Below are 21,958 nucleotides of genomic sequence, written 5' to 3' on the forward strand. Positions count from 1 at the left end.
TCAACAAAACTACTGGACCCTGTCCCTATGGGTCTCCTGGGTGAGAGGTAGGCTTTTGCTCTCAGTGCTCTTCCATGAAAGCTTCTGGACTCTGCAAAGATCAGGAAGCTCATTCCACATGGCTGCCACCTCAGTCTTTTAGAGGCTGATTAGAATTACGATCAATCCTACATTGTCACGTTTCAAACAGAGAGGAATAAACAAATGCATAAAATCTCACATCCTCTTCTTTCACTCTTGCCAACCCTGTCCGTCCTGTCAACTGAGAGAAAAAAAGAGAATAAAAAGGAAAGAGGGGAAGAAGAAAAGAAAATTTGTGCCTTAGATCTAAATTTTAGCTCCTAGATTTCTGCATCCTATTTTGTGAACTCCATATGTAGGGTATCATGTATTTATTCTCCTTATTTCAGGCAGCTTTTCCACAGCAGCACTAAATAAGTTAAAATTAGAATGAAACCTGAATTGAAAGAGGAACCTTTCAGCAATTGTGCCCTGCAGTCTCCTGTGCTGCTTGCTTTCTGCCAACAAAAGGAGATCATCTGTGATGAACTCTGGAGACAACCGGAGGGACAGTGATAAAGTCCATTTAGGAAGAATAAAGCAGAACAAACGGGGAGGCCTCTTCTGCCCAACCAAGTTGTGCACAGTTTGAAAAGAACTGAATCCGAGAAATAAGCTTTTGGTAATATATTTTGCAAAATCAATACTCACTAAACAGGTTCAAACAAATGATAAATAGAGTGCTACAGGGCGCCTGGGTGGCTCAGTTGGTTAAGCGACTGCCTTCGGCTCAGGTCATGATCCTGGAATCCCGGGATCGAGTCCCACATCAGGCTCCCTGCTCAGCAGGGAGTCTGCTTCTCCCTCTGACCCTCCCCCCTCTCATTTCCTCTATATTCTTTTTTTCTCCCTAACAAAAAAAAAAAAAAAAAAAAAAACTAAAAAAAAAAAAAAATAGAGTGCTACACTATTGAGGGTGGAAGAAAAGTTTCCCTGTTTTTGGAGGCCGGGTCACCTTTACCGGACCCGGAAGGCAAGGTTTGGCTCTGGCAACCGCGCTGCCATGTGGTTCGAGATCCTGCCCGGGATTGGCATCATGGCCATGCGCTTGGTCATGCACACATCCACAGGTTCAGTAAGGGGGGCAAGGAAAAAAGGGTTGCCTATTATCCGTATCAGTGGAGTTTGATGCAAAGAGATAGGTGGGTCTTTGGAGTTAATCGTTACCATGTGTCAAAGGGTTTGGAGAATATCGATTAAGGAAGCATTTTCCTGATTGATGAAAAATAACTCAGTCATACTCCTCTACCCCTTCTAGAAGGTTATGCAGTGTATTAATGTAGTGCATAATAAAAACAAAAAAAAGTTTCCCTGTTTTTAAACTCTCGGAATAAATAATAATGCCCTCAGTTGCTGAAAGTCTTGAAAGACAGAGGCCACAAGTACTAGTCCTCATTTCACAAAGAAAGTAAAAACGGGAGGCTCAGCATTTACGTTGAGGAGAAGAAATAGTCATTTGCTAAACAAAACCATAAGCTGTCAGTTTCACTAGAATTCATCTACCAGCTTTTAACCGTATGAGATATTTAACCAAAATAAAATAGAGAATTTTAATATTTAAAATTTGTATTTCAATCAGGTGGATTCCAAAAAGAGAGAGAGCAAGGAAACAAAGAAACAAAGAGACTTCATCTCACGGGGAAAATGTGGAAAAAATATTTGAAGCAAAACATCTGGAATCATTAATACTTGAGTTTGTTTTTAAATTCATATAATTTTGACAATAAAACAATGCTATGGATAAATTTAGAATTAAAAGGACTAGATAAAAATTGAAAATTCAAATTGCTACTTCCCCACACATTTGTATTCCCACTTATTTCTGCCAATTTGCCTGAAATGTTCTGAAAGTGTGACCAGAGAGAGCATTTCTTTATATTACCCCTATAACAAACTGGATGGCCTGGTCTGTAACCTTCTGACTGCCAGGCCCTCAGGAGGTCACCAAGAACTACAAGACTAATGGAAAGATAATTAAAAGGCAAAGAAACTGAAGAAGAGAGAAGAGATGCCTGACATCTGCAAAATCTGGCCTGGGGGGTATGGGCCTATTAAGACTACATTATTCATTCAATGAAGACTTACTCCATGTGTATATTCTGTGCTAGTTTCACCCTAGGCACTGAGGGACATTAAAAATAAAACCAAAGCAACACAAGAAAGAGTTCCTGACTTTTGGCAGTCCATCTTATGATTGGAAGGAGGAGGGACACAATGGTAAGAACATGAATCATTACATGCAGTCTTGCATTTAACTGGTCCTGACAACGAATGCAATGAGGGTCCAGAGCAGCTTTATGAGCATGAGCTCCAGTAGGCCAGGAAGAACCTTTGAAACCTATGGAATTGGGCTAGAGGTAGAAGAAGAGACAAGATTTGAATAGATGCATATCTTTATTTGGGTTTCCCCTTTTAAGAAGCCCTTGAGATAAGCTCAGATTACAATGGTGGTGGTGGGGGTGAGGAATAAGGCAGAAGAAGGAAAGGGACAATCAAGAGTGTGGTTATCATGTCAGATACCACTGAGGATAACTGAAGCCCGATGCCCCTTGAGGAGTCTGAGGGTCACATGGTTCAGAATTGCCCTGTCCAGGAACTCTGTCTCTCTCCAAGAGAGCTGGAGTATTTACACAGTGGGAAAGGGAATAAGAAGCTGAGGGACCAAAAGGACCAAATGCCTGGAACTCTGAAATTAGGAATGGGTCCCATATTCAGGGGAAGCCTAGGGGTGTCCTGCAGACTTTGTTTGGCCTGTGGATCATTTAGTTCAATGCTGAGCAGGTGTGTTAACATTAAAGAAAATCTGGCCAAGCCTTAACTCAGATGGTCTTGTGCTAGAAGAAATAGTAAGAAAAGAATCTACTACTAAAAATTTCCCATCTTTGGTTGAGAAAAATGAGATTCAGAGTTCATTAATGTATTGTTTTATGGCATAAAACTAGGTTAGAGCACAGCTGGGGAGAAAATCCAGGTCTCTTGCCTCTTAGCTCAGAGTTCCCTTTGTTCAACCTCACATAAACCTCACATTTATTTGTTGGGACTTCATAAAGCATATATTATAATTTAGTAATATAATTTATTATTAATCATTGTCTCATAGTAATGCACTTGCTGATTCTTTCCTTTAATTCTTAAATTAAAGGAAAGTATAGTGCATGGCCCTCCCAGTCAGGAATCCACTTGAGGCACATGGATAGGAGTCAAAGGGGGTTTCAGCATTGTTTATAATAGGAAAATATTGGAAACCACCTAATCAACCTTGATAGGAAAAAGAACACATAAAATATGGCATATCTGTAAGACAGAATTAAATACAGTAGCTAAAAATGAATTACAGCTAGATAAATCACTATGGAGAGGTTTCAAAATATAATATTGGATGAAAAGGTGAAGAAACAGTATAATTTGTATGACGAGGCCTTATGTGTACATTTAAACACATAAAACTATAGTGTATAAGGTTTATGGTTATTTCTAAATCTGTGGTAGAAATAAAAAAAATATAGTCTAGAAGGTTTTATATCCAGCTGTTAGTAGTTGTTGCTCTGGGCAAGGAATGGGCAAGAGGAAAGGAAGGAATGGGATTGAGGAGAAGAACTTTGTCAAAAATGTGTTGGATTTTTTTTAATTTAAAAAACAATGAGTGGAAATAAAGAGGCCAAGATATTAATCATTTTTTTAAATTATTGGTAGTTGATGCATGAGCACTTGTTATTTTTCTCAGTACTTTTCTGAGCTTAAACATATTTTTAAGTTAAACAAAGCTTTCGAAATATCATCATCAACTTTCATAAAAAAGGCAAGGAAATCAAAGAGAAATAAGAGCAATAAAATTAACTGATCTATAAGCAAATGTCCATGCCTAAGGAGGAGATAAAATCATAAAATTTATGAGTGCAGAGCTATGGAGTGGGACCACCTAGTCTGAATCCTCACTCCACTCTTACCAGCTGTGAGATCTTAGAAAAGTTATTTAACCTCTCGGTGTCTGATTTTCCTCATGCATAAAATGGGGATGATAACAGAATCTATCACACAGGGTTGCTTTGAAGATAAAAATGAGGTACTATTGCAGGAGTATCTACAACAGGGCCTGATACACAGAACTCAGTGACATACAAAACATGATCATCAGCCTGCTTAATGAGACTGCCTGACACGTTCTTTACAAGGATATTTCTCTTTTCAGTGAAACTACCTTTAGTACACTGATATGATCATTTTAAGAAGACATGATTGCACTAGTTCTCATCCACAGCACCAACGCTTGCTTTACAGCATCAAATATTAATAATTTGCAACAGCAAAATTCCCATTCATTCATCTAACAAATAAGGTAAAACCTCATTATAATGCCACTTACTGTACAGTGCAATTCAGCCCAAGAGATCTCTCTTGGACCCAGCTAGAAGGATTTAATTACTGGATTACCAAGAGGATTTTTCAGTCAAGTGGCATCACCCTATGAGGCAAGCTTGAAGGACACAGTTATCAAGAATTCAACAACATATTTTGGAAGTACAGATGTTGAAGAGCTGACAGAACATACAAGACCTTAAAAAGCCTTCAATTTAGACTAGTCAAGATGGAATGAAAGTAAGAGAAGGTGAATAATCATGGAAGCCCTACATGTGAAATATCAGAAAGTCATAGGTAGAAAGTATATACAAAATATATGTGGATACCAGTGACATACAGAAATGCAAAAGATAGAAAGAGAAACCTGAGTGCTTTGTGGCTATCAAAATCATTATTTATATACTTCTGTTTTGTCCATCCATTGCAAAGGTAAAATTAATGACATTGTTTTCCACTTATATTTTGTACATTTTTAAGCATTAACATTTCAGTAGATTTACTGTTTATCTTGTCAACTGTAGGCCTCATGACCACAGTCTCTCATAGAAGGCAAGTAAGAAAGACGAGTCGGAGTCTCAAATTTTTGCCATGCTACAGGATGTATTTTATTAATTGGAAACTCCACTCTGAAGTTTGAGACAAGGGCCCCTAGGCCATCAATGATAAGCCCTTTCTCCAGGGAGGAAGAAGGAGAGACCGCTCTGACAAACTAGCTCACTCACTAAATGCATGTGTTTGGTATGTAGATTATGACTGTGTCAGAACCCAAATCAGCATGCATCAGAAAGCACCAACATTTACTGAGGGAAATGTATTTTACTACTGTAAGCAATTAAGTTGCCCAATTTAAATGTATTCTGTACAACGTGGAGAGAATGGCATAAAATAAGTACACATATCACAGATCCCCTTCCCCCTAAGCAAAGGTTTTGGCTATCTGGCACATCTATCACAGAAAAACAAATGAACACCATATGGTCTAACTGTAAAAGAACAAGCTTATCCATCTACATCCAAGAATAACTGAATAGCTGAGTGATATTTAGCTTTACAAATGGAACTTTTGTTTTGCCTTAGGCGAGATATTTAAGATCTAAAAGTTCTATTAAATTTTTGAAATAGTTCTATAAAACTATATAATATCTTGTAATTGAATACTATATGGCACCTTGCTTAAAAATAGTACCTAGGACCTTTATATGAATATAAGATGCTAAAAATAACTTTTCTTCAAACTATAGCATATGAGTACATATCCCCCCACGCAAAAGTCATGGTTAAATCTCTTCTCTCAAAAAATACCTATAAGGTGCCTTTAATGCAAGAACAAGTTAACCCTAATTTCCAGATTTAAAGTTCTGTGGTAAAACTGGATCCTTCTGGGAAAGAAATTAGTTTTCACGTAGGTACAAGGATACATATTATTAGCATGTATACTTAAGCATATTTCTGCATAAATATAGTTAAGTTGTGAGACTGATGACTATTTTATATATATATATATATATATAGTTCCTGACACTGAGCTTCTAAAACCCCTGGAATTTCCTAATGATGTGGGTGATAGAAACATCTGTTGTTCATAACAAGCCCCTTTTAACCATACCTGAGTTTATAACTGATGGGGTGATGTTTAAATAGCTTCAGGATGGGAGGATTGGTCACCAGAGATACCATGTGATTAGAGGGTTAAAACGTTCAGTCCCACCCTCTGGAACTCCAAGGAGGCAAGAGGAATTGGAGATCAAGTTAATCACCAGTGCCTTGTGATTTAGTTAACCATGCCTACATAATGAAGCTCTAAACACCGGACTTTAGAATACTTCCAGGTTTACCACACTGGGTACTGGGAAGCTCCATGCACTCCATATCTTGCCCTCTGCATTTCCTCCATTTGACTGTTCCTGAATTGTATCCTTTACAATAAACCAGTAATAGTAAGTAAAGTGTGTCCCTGAGTTCTGTGAGCTCTTCTAGCAAATTATCAAACCTGAGGAAAGAGTCACAGGATGCTCAGTTTTTAGCTGGTCGGTGGTGAGAAGGCTGCTAGCCTCAAAGCTGCCTACAAAAGGAAAAATTATACCAGGACAATGGAAAGTACCTGTGGTTACTGAGAAGGTCAATGTTGGGGTTGGGGAAGATGACAAAACCAAGCAACTACTGAAACCAGCATGTATTCTATGAAGGAGTTGTCTTATTTTGTGGATCTATGTCATCAGCTTCCTGAAGAATCTTTACTAAAATAGATCGTGAAAGTGAGTAATTTAGGGGCACGGTCTTTTGTTTTGAATGCTGCAAGGTAGAAGAACACGTTTAGGTTTGTATAGGATTTACAGCTCAATGTAGAACGGTCACAGATGGCTATATATGATCCAGATACACAATGAGTTATGCCCAAGGTAACAGCCAGCAATCATGGTATATTGGATGAAATCTACTGTAAGATCTGTTGAGTCTGAGAAGGGGGACTGTCCAACTCCCCCTATAAATGTCACATGGAACATTCCAGATGAAACAGTTTATATGCATCATATACAAGCCATGTGGGAATGGTTTTATGACAACTGGGACATCCACCCACTGAATATGCCCATTATCCAGGTCAGGGTAATTCTGCATGGACATCCACTTACTGCTACAATGGCAAGCAACAGTCTGAGAAGCCTCATCAAATTTACTGTCTCAGCTTCTCCTCATGGGTCTTACAGATGCTCATAAAAATACTAGATTAATCAACAAGAGACTGCAAAGAGGCAGAGGGAAGAGTCAAGGGACTTTTCCTAGCAAGGGGGAAATTTTTTTAAATGGTTAAGAAATGGGGTAAATATAGTAAACATTGATAATGGTGAAACAAAGGAAAAAGAAAGGGGAAATTTAAGAATGGAATCCTGGCAGGGTGGAAATCTTTTGATGGTTATTTTTTTTTAAAGATTGATTGATTGATTGATTGATTTGTCAGAGAGAGAGAGAGCACAAGCAGGGAGAGCTGCAGGCAGAGGGAGAAGCAGGATCCCCGCTGAGCAGGGAGCCCGATGCAGCACTCCATCCCAGGACCCTGGGATCATGACCTGAGCCAAAGGCAGAGGCTTAAGGAACTTAGCCACCCAGGCGTCCCTCTTTAGATGGTTATTAAGAAAAAGGATGAATAACATGGACATTGATGAGGTTGAAACAAAGGTCTTAATAAAGCACTACTAAAGACTGGGTGGACCAAAGGAGCTCCCTGCAGGTCCTCCAACATTAAAAGGCCTCAAATGAGCCTACATATTCTAATTTAGAGGAATTTTAAAAGCCAGAAGGCAAAGATTACAGCAAAAAATCAGACCTGGAATGGCATGGGGCAATAGTCAAGCAGATTGGCCAAGATAAAGACTGACAATAAAGGTAAGGTTCCCTATCTCAACTCTTTACTGGGGACCCAAGGCCTTATATATATATGAGGAGTTAAAATGGTCAGAGGTGAAGAGAAGTTACTGGGATCCCTAGATAGGAAAGCCACAAGAACTGTGGTACCAAAACTCACTGGTTAAGTCTGGAAGTAGACTACAATTAGATTTAGAGAAAATAAAAATGTAAAGGATAGGATTATGAAAGCTGGAATATTTAAACAGGATTTATGTGAAGAAGTTGTACCTTGACCTGAATGTTTTATGGGAATGGATATGATGTTTGGCTGAGGAACACTCTTCATATCTCATATTGTAAAACAAAAACCTGTTAATGAAATCCTAATGGAGGCTACAGTTAGAAATGTAAGGTTGATGGGATTAAACTGACTGTCAGAGCAGAATATTTGGTATGTTTGAATAGGCTACTTATGAAGTGGCTGCATGTCTACTCTCTGAATGTATTATGGGGATGGACACTGTATCTGTCTAGGGAATATTTTCTCCAACCTAGTATTATAAAAGAGAAGGCATATAAATCTGTTCTTCAAGCAGTATTAATTGGACCTACTAAATGGGAACGGATAAGATTGCCCAGGCCCACATGGTATAGATTAGAACTAGAGTGCTGATAAGGACAAATTCTCTATAAAATATCCCAATGTGGACTGTGGACGGGAGCTTATGGCAAAAGCTAGTGAATCCCTTCCAGAGACAGCTATGGGACTTTGGACTACAGAATTTCCCTTTGAGGGAAAATTACTAGCTTGCTATTAGACATTAATTGAAATTACCTCTATGACTGAAGGACATAAAATAATCTTGAAGCCTGAAATACACATAATGTGTTGGATAATGTTAGAGAAATTCTATAATGGGGAGGGCAGTGCCCACAAGAGTTCCCTAATAAGATAGAAATGGTTTATACAGGAACATGCTACAGGGAGAATGCAAGGGGAAGATATTCATGAGCAGGGAGCTTCCTTTCCCCTAGGATTAACTTCAGAACTGCATGAGGAGCTGCCAAATTCTCTCATCACTTGGATAGTGATAAACAGCTCTTAACGAACCAGCAAAGAGCCGCTTAATGTGTGGACTGCAGTTCCAAGGTGAATGGACAATATTCTGTTTGGAAGGCAACCACTCTGATAGAAGAAGGTAAAAACACATCAGTTTGGTGCTGCTTTATGATAAAAAGACCCTTTGTTTCTGTTTTTTACCAACTAATGCCCAAAAGCCAATGGCCTGGCATATGGTCAGGCAGGAGGGGAATGGAAACCTGGTCTATTAAAGAGATGCCCATATGGGGCACTACCCTGTGGAAATCACTATGGAAATCTGAAGTATGCATTAATGTGGGACACATCAATGCCCGTCAGATTCAGAGGGTGATTGGAATCAACATGCAGATATCCCTCTACACTCACTTATGGTGTCCACTTGGCTCCATGAAATGAGTGAATACAGGGGTACCTGTAGCAACGCAGAGATGGGCTGAATTTAGACATATTGCTTCACCCTCTGAGGCACAAAATGCCATTAAGATTTGTTCTGTCTGCCAACAAAAGAGACAAGACTGCAGGCTATACGGGCAGATTCCCTGGGGAAAGCCCCTGAACGTAGCCGGCAAGTGAAACTGATGCAGGTAGCCCTTGGGGGTTATAAATGGGTCTTAAAAGTAGATACTAACTCAAGACTGGGTTTTGCTTACCCAGTGGTAGATGCAAACACTCAGAGCACTATAAAAGAACTGGAACCAGTAGACAGTGTACCAATTCAGATCACGGAGTCACATTTCTTCAGACCAAGGATCACCCTTTACAGACTATAATATCCAACAATGAGAAGAGATATATCTTCCCCAGAGTAATAGTTTTAATAGCTAATTGCAATGGGCAATTGAAACATTGGCTATCTAAAATAGGGAGATAGAAAGGCATGAAGGGTTGGCTTAAATGCCTTCACAAATAAATACATGCTTACATTCAATATGAGTGGGGCTAAAGGAGGGGCCCCACTAGATATTCTTCTGTTTTTCAGGTGGATCTGGGGAAAAGGAGGTGGAGGAGAATGTCTGTGACAATGTAATTCCTGCCAAGGCACGCAGGACGCTAGTATGACTATATTTTTTTTTCTCCTTCCCCCACATCACTTTAACTTTCTTTCTTTCTTTTTTCCCTACCTGATGCCATCATTTCAGGACCACAGAAGCAGCTACAAATGCTGGAAGCAGGGATGATGCTTCAGCAGGAAACTGTAACTATATTTTTAAGCCTTTTATATCAGAAGTCCTAAAGGCCTGATGGGGTGGGTTATGCCTTCACTCCATCTGGCAATATTGGGGTTAACTGTGAAATACTGCTACACTGCCTACTGGTCAGATAATTACCTTCCTTGTAATAAAAGGAAATTCTATTTATGGCAAATTAATATTCTTTAAGCACTAACTATCATGCTATTTTCCTCTCTACCCCAAGCAACAATTAGCTCTGGGGGTCCATAAAGCAGAAGATGGCCCCAATCACTCTGACACAAAATAATAAATAGATTTCTCCTGTTGCTGCAAGTCCCTAGCATCCTATTTGTGAAGAACAAGCTGTAAAGCTTTATTATTTCCCATAAAGTCTGAATAGTTTGAACACAGAGGAAATGCACATCAATATTTCCCCTTTTAACACATTTACCATGTAAGTTGTAAGCACTAGGGCTAGTGGTCCCAATCACAAAATCAGTCCTAACATATTTCAAACCCATAAAATTATCACTTTCTTTTAATGAGCTTTAACAATAAGTTGAGCTTAGAAATCATCTTTGAATACAGCCTCTAAATCAATGGGAAAGGACCTCACTATCCACCCATTGGATTTTAGTTAGGCAAGCCAGGAAGGACATGGTTCCCAGGCCATTAAAGTTCTTCAAACATTTTCCTCTGCTTTATTTCATCCTGACACTACTACTTAAACTACAGAGTTTTGAAAAATCGGGAAAAGATGTGCAGCACACCTAAAACATTCTTGGTAGAGAGTTCAAGTGTCAAATATGGTCTTGACCATCTCATACATTGGTGCTATTTTGTGGCTTATTCATAGCTATTAGCTGATTTATTTACTAGAAGAGCCAATGAACAGAGCATGAAACTAAATGTACTCTTGGGCTCGTTCTGCCAATCACTCTGCTAATAATTTTATATAATTAAACTTAAAGTTTCCTGTGCCTATATATCTATTCATTCACAAATGGTTTTGAATACCTTTCTAGGATCTGAAGATACAGCAGTGAACAAAGTCCCTGCTTTCATGAAGATTACATTCTAGTAGAGGAGACAAGCATTTAACAAACCAATAAGTACATAAAATAATCTCAGATGTCAGCTAAAGCAGGGCAAGGGAATAGAGAGTGATGGAATGACATTTTAGGTAAGATGGTTGGAATGACCTTACTGAAAAAACAGCTAAACTTATACAGCATTTAGTCAGAGGCAGGCGGTGCTCTGAATGCTGTGTTGACATTAGTAATCATTAACATTTCTGTGAGGGTCAAGCTATTCTTACTTCTACTTGGCAACACAGACGCACAAAGAGTTCTTCTAACTTGACCATATCCAGAGCCTGAATTTGAGCCCAGAATGTTGGGACTTCAGAGTCCATATTCTTAACCATTTTATGGGATGTGACCATCAATGGAAAGAAAGTTCCAGACAGGAAGGATACCCGCTTAAATATTTCTAGTCAAGTGATTCTGACTTCAGGAAGTTCCAAATTCTATCTTCAAAATGGATTATGCCACAAGTCAATCAATCAAATAGCTTAACAAAAATTTGAGAGGCAGTTACAAAGCGCTAAGGAAAAAAGAAAAACAAAACAAACAACAACAACAAAAAACCCAGAGCAAAACGAAAAAAGCAATAGAGAGGCCATAACACCAGACAATTAGACAAAGATTCTACCAGAACTCCACCCATGTGTTTTATGTCTGGGAAATATAATTCAGTACAAATGCTGATATATATGTGTCAATCTTATTTTTAAAAGGTGCATCAAAGGGGTGCCTGAGTGGCTCAGTTGGTTAAGCGTCTGCCTTCGGTTCAGATCATGATCCTGGGGTCCTGGGATCAAGGCCTGCATTGGGCTCCCTGCTCAGTGGGGAGCCTGCTTCTCCCTCTCCCTCTGCCTGCCTCTCTGCCTACTTGTGCTCTCTCTCTCTATCAAATAAATTAAAAAAAAAAAAAAGGTGCAGCTAAGGAAGATAAACAGAATAAAACCATAAGTAATGAATTAGTCTATATTTAACTGGTTTCTATATTGTATAACAATGCATGCTTGACATTCTGATTTTAGACCCAGAGATTCAAAAGTTCTTCTTCCTAAAACATATGGATATCAGATAACGAATAATTATTGAAATGAATATTTACAAAGCACTGTCTGCCTTATCCTTAAATAATGTGGAACATAAAACTCTTTCAAAGAGACTACACGGATGTGCTCTATATGTCATTAGAAAATTTAGGGGGCGGAGCAAGATGGCGGAGGAGTAGGAGACCTGGATTTCGTCTCCTCTCAGGAATTCAGCTGGATGGGGATCAAACCATTCTGAACACCTACAAACTCAACAGGAGATTGAAGAAAAGAAGAGCAACAACTCTCTCATCAGAAAAGCGACCACTTTCTGGAAGGTAGGACGTGCGGAGAAGTGAATCCGAGGCGATATTCGGGAGGATAGATGGCGGGGGAGGGGCCTCCATCCGCCGATTCTGGCAAGTGATAGAACCACGGAGCACAAAATCGGAACTTTTAAAAGTCTGCTCCGCTGAGGGACGTCACTCTGGTGGCTAAGTGGGAGGTGGAACCCTCCGGGACAGTGTGGTCTCAGGACCCTCGGGGTCACAGAAAGACCGGGGGTGCCTGAATGTGGCAGAGCTCCCAGGTATCGGAGCAGGGAAGCCGGCTGCAGAGGCGGAGCCCAGGCGCGGGCTCTCAGCTCGGGGTGGCCATAAACCGTGATCCGCGGCACAGTCGGGCCCCTGCTCCTCCAGCAGGGACCCAACAAGCGGCAGATCCGGGGAGACTCACCTTCCTCCCCCGGGAGGAGCCGCGCGGGATTGCACCGCAGGGATCTGCTGGGTTTGGAGACTGCACGCGGGGTCGGGTGCCAGAGGCGCGCGGTCACAGGCCGGGCGAGCACGGGGTGCGTCCGGAGACCGGGTAGACGGGAGTGACTGACGGCTTTTCTCTGGGGGCTCACTGAGGAGCGGGGCCCTGAGTTCTCGGCTCCTCTGGGGCGGAGATTGGGAGGCCACCATTTTCACTCTCCGCCTCCAAAGCTGTACGGAAAGCTCGCAGGGAACAAAAGCCCCGGAGAGCAAACCCGAGCAGATTACTTAGCCGGGAGGGGGCAAGGGCGGGGCAATTCCGCCTCCGGCAGAGACAATTGGAAACCACGGCAACTGGTCAGCGAGAACAGCCAGCCAAGACCAAGTTTACCGATCAATGAGAACGGCAGAACTCCAGCGCTAGGGGAATACTGCATATAAAATTCATGGCTTTTTTACCATGATTCTTTAGTCTTTTAAAGTTAATTTTTTTTAACTGTCTTTTTTGTCTTTTTATTTCTTTTTGAATTTTTCTTTTTCCCCTTTTCAACCAACATCTTATCAATCCCTTTAAAAAAAATTTTTTATTTTTCATTTTTAGAGTCATATTCTATCCCTTCATAGTAGTTACCCATATTTTTAGCTTATATATATAAGTTGTTCTCTCTTTAAAATTTTGAGATAGTTTCTTCTAACAGATTAAAATATACCCTAAATTTCTAGTATATGGTGCTTTCTATTCCCCTGCCTGATCACATCCTCTCCCTTTTTTTTTCTCTTTTTCTTTTTTTAAATCCTCTTCTTTCTCTTTTCAAACAACTTCTTACAATTCCTTTTATAAAATTTTTTATAATTTCCATTTTTACACTCATATTCCATCCCTTCATCATATCAACCCTTATTTTTGTACATATATAAGTTTTTCTTTCTTTAAAATTTTTGGAGGCACTTTCTTCTAAGAGACCAAAATACACCACAAATCTAGTGTGTGGCACTGATCTATATACCATATCGATCATATTTGATCACATTCTGGTTTTTGTTGTTCTTGTTGTTTTGTTTTGTTTGTTTTTGTTTTTATCTTTATCTTTATCTTTTTCTTTTTTTCTTTTTCTTTTTTCTCTCTTTCCCTTTCTTATCCCACTGCTTCAGGTCTTTTCTGATTTGTTTAAAGTATATTTTCGGGGGACGTGGTTACTCTGCTAGCATTTTCTTCTCTCATTAATCTATTCTCCTCTGCACAAAATGATGAGATGGAAAAAATCACCTCAACAAAAAGAACAAGAGGTACTACCGACTGCCAGGGACCTACTCAATACGGACATTAGTACGATGTCAGATCTAGAGTTCAGAATCATCACTTTAAAGATACTAGCTGGGCTTGAAAAAAATATGGAAGTTATTAGAGAAAACCTTTCTGGAGAAGTAAAAGAGCTAAAATCCAACCAAGTAGAAATCAAAAAGGCTATTAATGAGGTGCAATCAAAAATGGGGGCGCTAAGTGCTAGAATAAATGAGGCAGAAGAGAGAATCAGTAATATAGAAGATGAAATGATGGAAAATAAAGAAGCTGAGAAAAAGAGAGATAAACAACTACTGGATCACGAGGGCAGAATTCGAGAGATAAGCGATACCATAAGACGAAACAACATTACAATAATTGGGATCCCAGAAGAAGAAGAAAGAGAGAGAGGGCCAGAAGGTATAATGGAACAAATTATAACAGAGAACTTCCCTAATTTGGCGAAAGAAACAGGCATGAAAATCCAGGAAGCACAGAGAACCCCTCTCAAAATCAATAAAAATAGGTCAACTCCCCGACATCTAATAGTAAAACTTACGAGTCTCATAGACAAAGAGAAAATCCTGAAAGCAGCTCGGGAGAGGAGATATGTAACCTACAAGGGTAGAAACATTAGATTGGCAACAGACCTATCCACAGAGACCTGGCAGGCCAGAAAGGACTGGCAGGATATATTCAGAGCACTAAATGAGAAAAATATGCAGCCAAGAATACTCTATCCAGCTAGGCTGTCATTGAAAATTGAAGGAGAGATAAAAAGCTTCCAGGACAAACAAAAACTAAAGGAATTTGCAAACACAAAACCAGCCCTACAGGAAATCTTGAAAGGGGTCCTCTAAGCAAAGAGAGACCCTCAAAGCAACATAGACCAGAAAGGAACACAGACAATATACGGTAACAGTCACCTTACAGGCAATACAATGGCACTAAATTCCTATCTTTCAATAGTTACCCTGAATGTAAATGGGCTCAATGCCCCAATCAAAAGACACAGTCTATCAGACTGGATTAAAAAAAAGACCCATCGATATGCTGTCTGCAAGAGACTCATTTTAGAACCAAAGACACCCCCAGATTGAAAGTGAGGGGGTGGAAAACCATTTACCATGCTAATGGACACCAAAAGAAAGCTGGGGTGGCAATCCTTATATCACACAAATTAGATTTTAAACCAAAGACTGTAATAAGAGATGAGGAAGGACACTATATCCTACTTAAAGGATCTATCCAACAAGAAGATCTAACAATTGTAAATATCTATGCCCCTAACATGGGAGCAGCCAGTTATATAAGGCAATTAATAACAAAAGCAAAGAAACACATCGACAGCAATACAATAATAGTGGGGGACTTTAACACCCCCCAGATCGTCTAAGCAAGACAGATCGTCTAAGCAAAAGTCAACAAGGAAATAAAGACTTTAAATGACACACTGGACCAAATGGACTTCACAGACATATTCAGAACATTCCACCCCAAAGCAACGGAATACACATTCTTCTCTAGTGCCCATGGAACATTCTCCAGAATAGATCACATCCTAGGTCATAAATCAGGTCTCAACTGGTACCAAAAGATTGGGATCATTCCCTGCCTATTTTCAGACCACAATGCTTTGAAACTAGAACTCAATCACAAGAGGAAAGTCGGAAAGAACTCAAATACATGGAGGCTAAAGAGCATCCTACTGAAGAATGAATGGGTCAACCAGGAAATTAAAGAAGAATTAAAAAAATACATGGAAACCAATGAAAATGAAAACACAACTATTCAAAATCTTTGGGATGCAGCAAAGGCAGTCCTAAGAGGAAAGTATATAGCAATACAAGCCTTTCTCAAGAAACAAGAAAGGTCTCAAGTACACAACCTAACCCTCCACCTAAAGGAGCTGGAGAAAGAACAGCAAATAAAGCCTAAACCCAGCAGGAGAAGAGAAATCATAAAGATCAGAGCAGAAATCAATGAAATAGAAACTAAAAGAACAGTAGAACAGATCAATGAAACTAGGAGCTTGTTCTTTGAAAGAATTAACAAGATTGATAAACCCCTGGCCAGACTTATCAAAAAGAGAAGAGAAATGACCCAAATCAACAAAATCATGAATGAAAGAGGAGAGATCACAACCAACACCAAAGAAATACAATTATAAGAACATATTATGAGCAACTCTATGCCAGCAAATTAGATAACCTGGAAGAGATGGATGCATTCCTAGAGATGTATCAACTACCAAAACTGAACCAGGATGAAACAGAAAACCGGAACAGACCTATAACCACTGGGGAAATTGAAGCAGTCATCAAAAATCTCCCAAAAAACAAAAGCCCAGGGACAGATGGCTTCCCAGGGAAATTCTACCAAACATTTCAAGAAGAATTAATACCTATTCTTCTGAAACTGTTCCAAAAAATAGAAACGGAAGGAAAACTTCCAAACTCATTTTATGAGGCCAGCATTACCTTGATCCCAAAACCAGACAAAGACCCCATCAAAAAGGAGAATTACAGACCAATATCCCTGATGAACATGGATGCAAAAATTCTCACCAAAATACTAGCCAATAGGATCCAACAGTACATTAAAAGGATTATTCACCACGACCAAGTGGGATTTATCCCTGGGCTGCAAGGTTGGTTCAACATCCGCAAATCAATCAATGTGATACAATACATTAACAAAAGAAAGAACAAGAATCATATGATCCTCTCAATAGATGCAGAAAAAGCTTTTGACAACATACAGCATCCTTTCTTGATCAAAACTCTTCAGAGTATAGCGATAGAGGGTACATACTTCAATATCATAAAAGCCATCTATGAAAAACCTACAGCAAATATTATTCTCAATGGGGAAAAACTGAGAGCTTTCCCCCTAAGGTCAGGAACGCGGCAGGGATGTCCACTATCACCACTGCTATTCAACATAGTATTGGAAGTCCTAGCCACAGCAATCAGACAACAAAAAGAAATCAAAGGCATCCAAATCGGCAAAGAAGAAGTCAAATTCTCACTCTTTGCAGATGATATGATACTTTATGTGGAAAACCCAAAAGACTCCACCCCAAAACTGCTAGAACTCATACAGGAATTCAGTCAAGTGGCAGGATATAAAATCAATGCACAGAAGTCAGTGGCATTCCTATACACCAACAACAAGACAGAAGAAAGAGAAATTAAGGAGTCGATCCCATTTACAATTGCACCCAAAACCATAAGATACCTAGGAATAAATCTAACCAAAGAGGCAAAGCATCTGTACTCAGAAAACTATAAAATACTCATCAAAGAAATTGAGGAAGACACAAAGAAATGGAAAAACGTTCCATGCTCATGGATTGGAAGAACAAATATTGTGAAGATGTCAATGCTACCTAGAGCAATCTACACATTCAATGCAATCCCCATCAAAATACCATCCACTTTTTTCAAAGAAATGGAACAAATAATCCTAAAATTTGTATGGAACCAGAAAAGACCCTGCATAGCCAGAGGTATATGAAAAAGAAAAGCAAAACCGGCGACATCACAATTCCGGACTTCAAGCTCTATTACAAAGCTGTCATCATCAAGACAGTGTGGTACTGGCACAAAAACAGACACATAGATCAATGGAACAGAATAGAGAGCCCAGAAATGGACCCTCAACTCTATGGTCAACTCATCTTCGACAAAGCAGGAAAGAATGTCCAATGGAACAAAGACAGTCTCTTCAACAACTGGTGTTGGGAAAATTGGATAGCCACATGCAGAAGAATGAAACTGGACCATTTCCTTACACCACACACAAAAATAGACTCCAAATGGTTGAAAGACCTCAATGTGAGACAGGAGTCCATCCAAATCCTAAAGGAGAACACAGGCAGCAACCTTTTGACCTCAGCCGAAGCAACTTCTTCCTAGAAACATCGCCAAAGGCAAGGGAAGCAAGGGCAAAAATGAACTATTGGGACTTTATCAAGATAAAAAGCTTTTGCAAAGCAAAGGAAACAGTCAACAAAACCAAAAGACAACTGACAGAATGGGAGAAGATATTTGCAAATGACATATCAGATAAAGGGCTAGTATCCAAAATCTATATAGAACTCATCAAACTCAACACCCAAAGAACAAAGAATCCAATCAAGAAATGGGCAGAAGACATGAACAGACATTTTTCCAAAGAAGACATCCAAATGGCTAAGAGACACATGAAAAAGTGCTCAATATCGCTCGGCATCAGGGAAATCCAAATCAAAACCTCAATGAGATACCACCTCACACCAGTCAGAATGGCTCAAATTAACAAGTCAGGAAACGACAGATGTTGGCGGGGATGCGGAGAAAGGGGAACCCTCCTCCACTGTTGGTGGGAATGCAAGCTGGTGCAGCCACTCTGGAAAACTGTATGGAGGTTCCTCAAAAAGTTGAAAATAGAGCTACCATATGATCCAGCAATTGCACTACTGGGTATTTACCCCAAAGATACAAAAGTAGGGATCCGAAGGGGTACGTGCACCCCGATGTTTATAGCAGCAATGTCCACAATAGCCAAACTGTGGAAAGAGCCAAGATGTCCATCAATAGATGAATGGATAAAGAAGAAGTGGTATATATATACAATGGAATATTATGCAGCCATCAAAAGGAATGAGATCTTGCCATTTGCAACAACGTGGATGGAACTGGAGGGTATTATGTTGAGTGAAATAAGTCAAACAGAGAAAGACATGTATCATATGATCTCACTGATATGAGGAATTCTTAATCGCAGGAAACAAACTGAGTGTTGTTGGAGTGGCGGGTGGGGTGGGAGGGATGGGGTGACTGGGTGATGGACACTGGGGAGGGTGTGTGCTCTGGTAAGCACTGTGAATTGTGCAAGACTGTTGAATCTCAGATCTGTACCTCTGAAACAAATAATGCAATATATGTTAAGAAAAAAAAAAAAAGAAGAAGAAGAAGAAGGTAGCGGGAGGGGAAGAATGAAGCGGGGGAAATCGGAGTGGTAGACGAACCATGAGAGATGATAGACTCTGAAAAACAAACTGAGGGTTCTAGAGGGGAGGGGGGTGATAGGATGGGTTAGCCTGGTGGTGGGTATTGAGGAGGGCACATTCTGCGTGGAGCACTGGGTGTTGTGCACAAACAATGAATCATGGAACACTTCATCTAAAACTAATTATGTAATGTATGGGGATTAACATAAGAATAAAATTAAAAAAAAATTATCATTGATGGGGAGTAAGGAGGGCACTAGTTGTGATAAACACTGGGTGTTGTACATTAAGTGTTGAATCACTAAATTCTATACCTGAAACTAGTATTGCACTGTATGCTAACTAACTGGAATTTAAATAAAAACCTGAGGGAAAAAAAAATGTGTATTATTGAAAATGTCAGGCAACTGCTATATGAGATCCCAGTCAAGAAAGTCCTGTGCCCTGATGCCAAGTTAAAATAATGATTTCCAGAATAATTTTCTATACTAGCCTGGGAGGGACCTTGAGCATATGATATACCCAATTACAGGAGTAACACTAAAACAGACATTTATTTATTTACTAGACATTAAGTATACTGGACAATGCCCCTCCTCCCCATCCCAGGTAATAATGTATCAGAATCCAGTGACCGTTTCCATTGGTCACTGCCTAGTAAAACCCCAAGAAAACATGAGGCAAGAAGGTCATCACCCTCAGATCTTCTCATTATTAGATCCCCCAAATAAAATCTCCATGGAAAAGAAGAAAGGACCATAGACGGAGAATCTGACAATTTGGATTCTCGGCAAGGTTTTATAACTTAAATATCTGTGTGATCTTGAGCAAGTCACTTGAATCATTTCATCTCAACTCAGTTGTTCCATGAGGGTGAGGTGTCTCTCTGTTTTGTATATCCTTTTTTCCTAAAAGATAAGCAAAGCACCTGGCACATATCTTAGGAACCAGTCAGTGTTTTCTGAATGAATGAAACACTTATCACCACCTACTGTGTGCCAGACAGACTGTTAAATGCAAAGTATATAATCTTAACAGGATACAAAGTCTTGCCTAGTACTTAATGAGAGACATACACAGTGTGTCATTTCTCATGTACTCCGTTAGAAGTATATTCTCGTTATGCTGAGCATAGATTTTCTTCTGCATTATAATGTTTTGTGAGAATGGAATTCAGGGATTTTTTTTTTTTTTTCAGTCTGTGGAGCTGTTTGGAAAGAATTCTGGGAGAATTTGGGTTTGTGGGTGGCTTGATGGAACTGGGGTGGAGAGTCTGACAGAATCACCCAGAAACTTCCAGAAGGCAGGCAGAGGAAAGATAACTGCTGTGCTGGGTAGGCTAGCAGGACTGGGCCCTTCTCCTCCATGCATCCAGAACATATCTTACTTATTGTTTTAAAATTAAGAAAAGTCATTTTGGTTTCACATCTTCTTAATAATATCTAGTGCCCAAATAGTTGAGTGGATGCCAAGAATAATGAGAGATTGAGAAACCCTACATCAAAGTGTATCCATTGAAAATGGCCAGGGCTGTTTGTAGAATATTACACAGTTGTGAGATCGATTTGTATAGCTATCCCCCTAGAGGGAGGTAAAGTTTAGAGAACCACATACCATAAAAGAGTTAATATTTCAAACATTCCCTTACGTTTTCTGTTGTATCTAAAGCAGTGTTTCTCCATATACCAAATTAACTGGTTGTCGTGGGCCCCAAACCTGTTACTTTAAACACAATATCACACTCCAGGCAACATTCTATTGTTTATGCCTATTGTGAGATTAACCATCACATGGCATTTTTTTTCCGCCTTGTTTTCATTTTTCTTTTACCACTTCATTCAGAAATGATGGGATCAACATTTCAAAGCCTGTATGTGAGATGTTTCTATTTATTATTCACCATGGTATAACAGCAACTTTTTATTCATCACTATCCTAGAGGACATACATTTGGAGACAATGGAACTTTTGGTAAGAGTCTCACAATTACAACAAAGCTGGAAAGATATCTGGAAATCACTCTTTTAGCAAATGAGCCAGTTCCTCTCATTAAGTACTAGGCAAGACTTTGTATCCTGTTAAGATTATATACTTTGCATTTAACAGTCTGTCTGGCACACAGTAGGTGGTGATAAGTGTTTCATTCATTCAGAAAACACTGACTGGTTCCTAAGATATGTGCCAGGTGCTTTGCTTATCTTTTAGGAAAAAAGGATATACAAAACAGAGAGACACCTCACCCTCATGGAACAACTGAGTTGAGATGAAATGATTCAAGTGACTTGCTCAAGATCACACAGATATTTAAGTTATAAAACCTTGCCGAGAATCCAAACACACCTGTGTATGCATCTGACACACCCAAGTATAGGAGGGACGTTACAACAGGAACACAATCATCTGGCTGTGTAAGGAAAGACAGGTTTGGCATCATGAGTCATGATGTAAGAAAGCAAAACCAGAGTGTCTGTAAATGGAAGGAATTTCTAAGATAGCCCCTTGCACTCCACAGACTTTCAAACTGTACTCTAAATACAATACAGACACAATTTGAAGGAAAATTTGCAAAAATACAGTTAAGGTTGTCTCTGGTGATTTTCGCTAAGCAGAATAAATATAGAGGGGGAATAAATCTTTCCTCAAAATGTCACAGGTAGGAAAAGGAAAGCTTCAGAAGGCCTTAGGAAATTATAGGGATTTCACAAATAGCGTGTGATTAGAAATGGAGCAGCCTCTAGGTGGTTCTGACAAATGAAGGAGCTGATGGGAAACACACCACCTGG

The 21,958-nt window shown here is 39.6% G+C and overlaps 1 protein-coding gene and 1 pseudogene across 1 annotated transcript in view; one reads left to right on the plus strand and one right to left on the minus strand.

Annotated features, from left to right (window-relative positions):
- MACROD2 (mono-ADP ribosylhydrolase 2) overlaps positions 1-21,958 on the minus strand; it is a 1,406,961-nt gene that overhangs the window by 1,296,338 nt on the left and 88,665 nt on the right. The window lies entirely within an intron of this gene.
- Positions 1,064-1,260, plus strand: LOC118011222 (annotated as a pseudogene).

The sequence above is a fragment of the Mirounga leonina genome, unplaced genomic scaffold, assembly GCF_011800145.1.
Source record: "Mirounga leonina isolate KUSES-001 unplaced genomic scaffold, KU_Mleo_1.0 Mir_150, whole genome shotgun sequence".
In the NCBI taxonomy this organism is placed as follows: Eukaryota; Metazoa; Chordata; class Mammalia; order Carnivora; family Phocidae; genus Mirounga; species Mirounga leonina.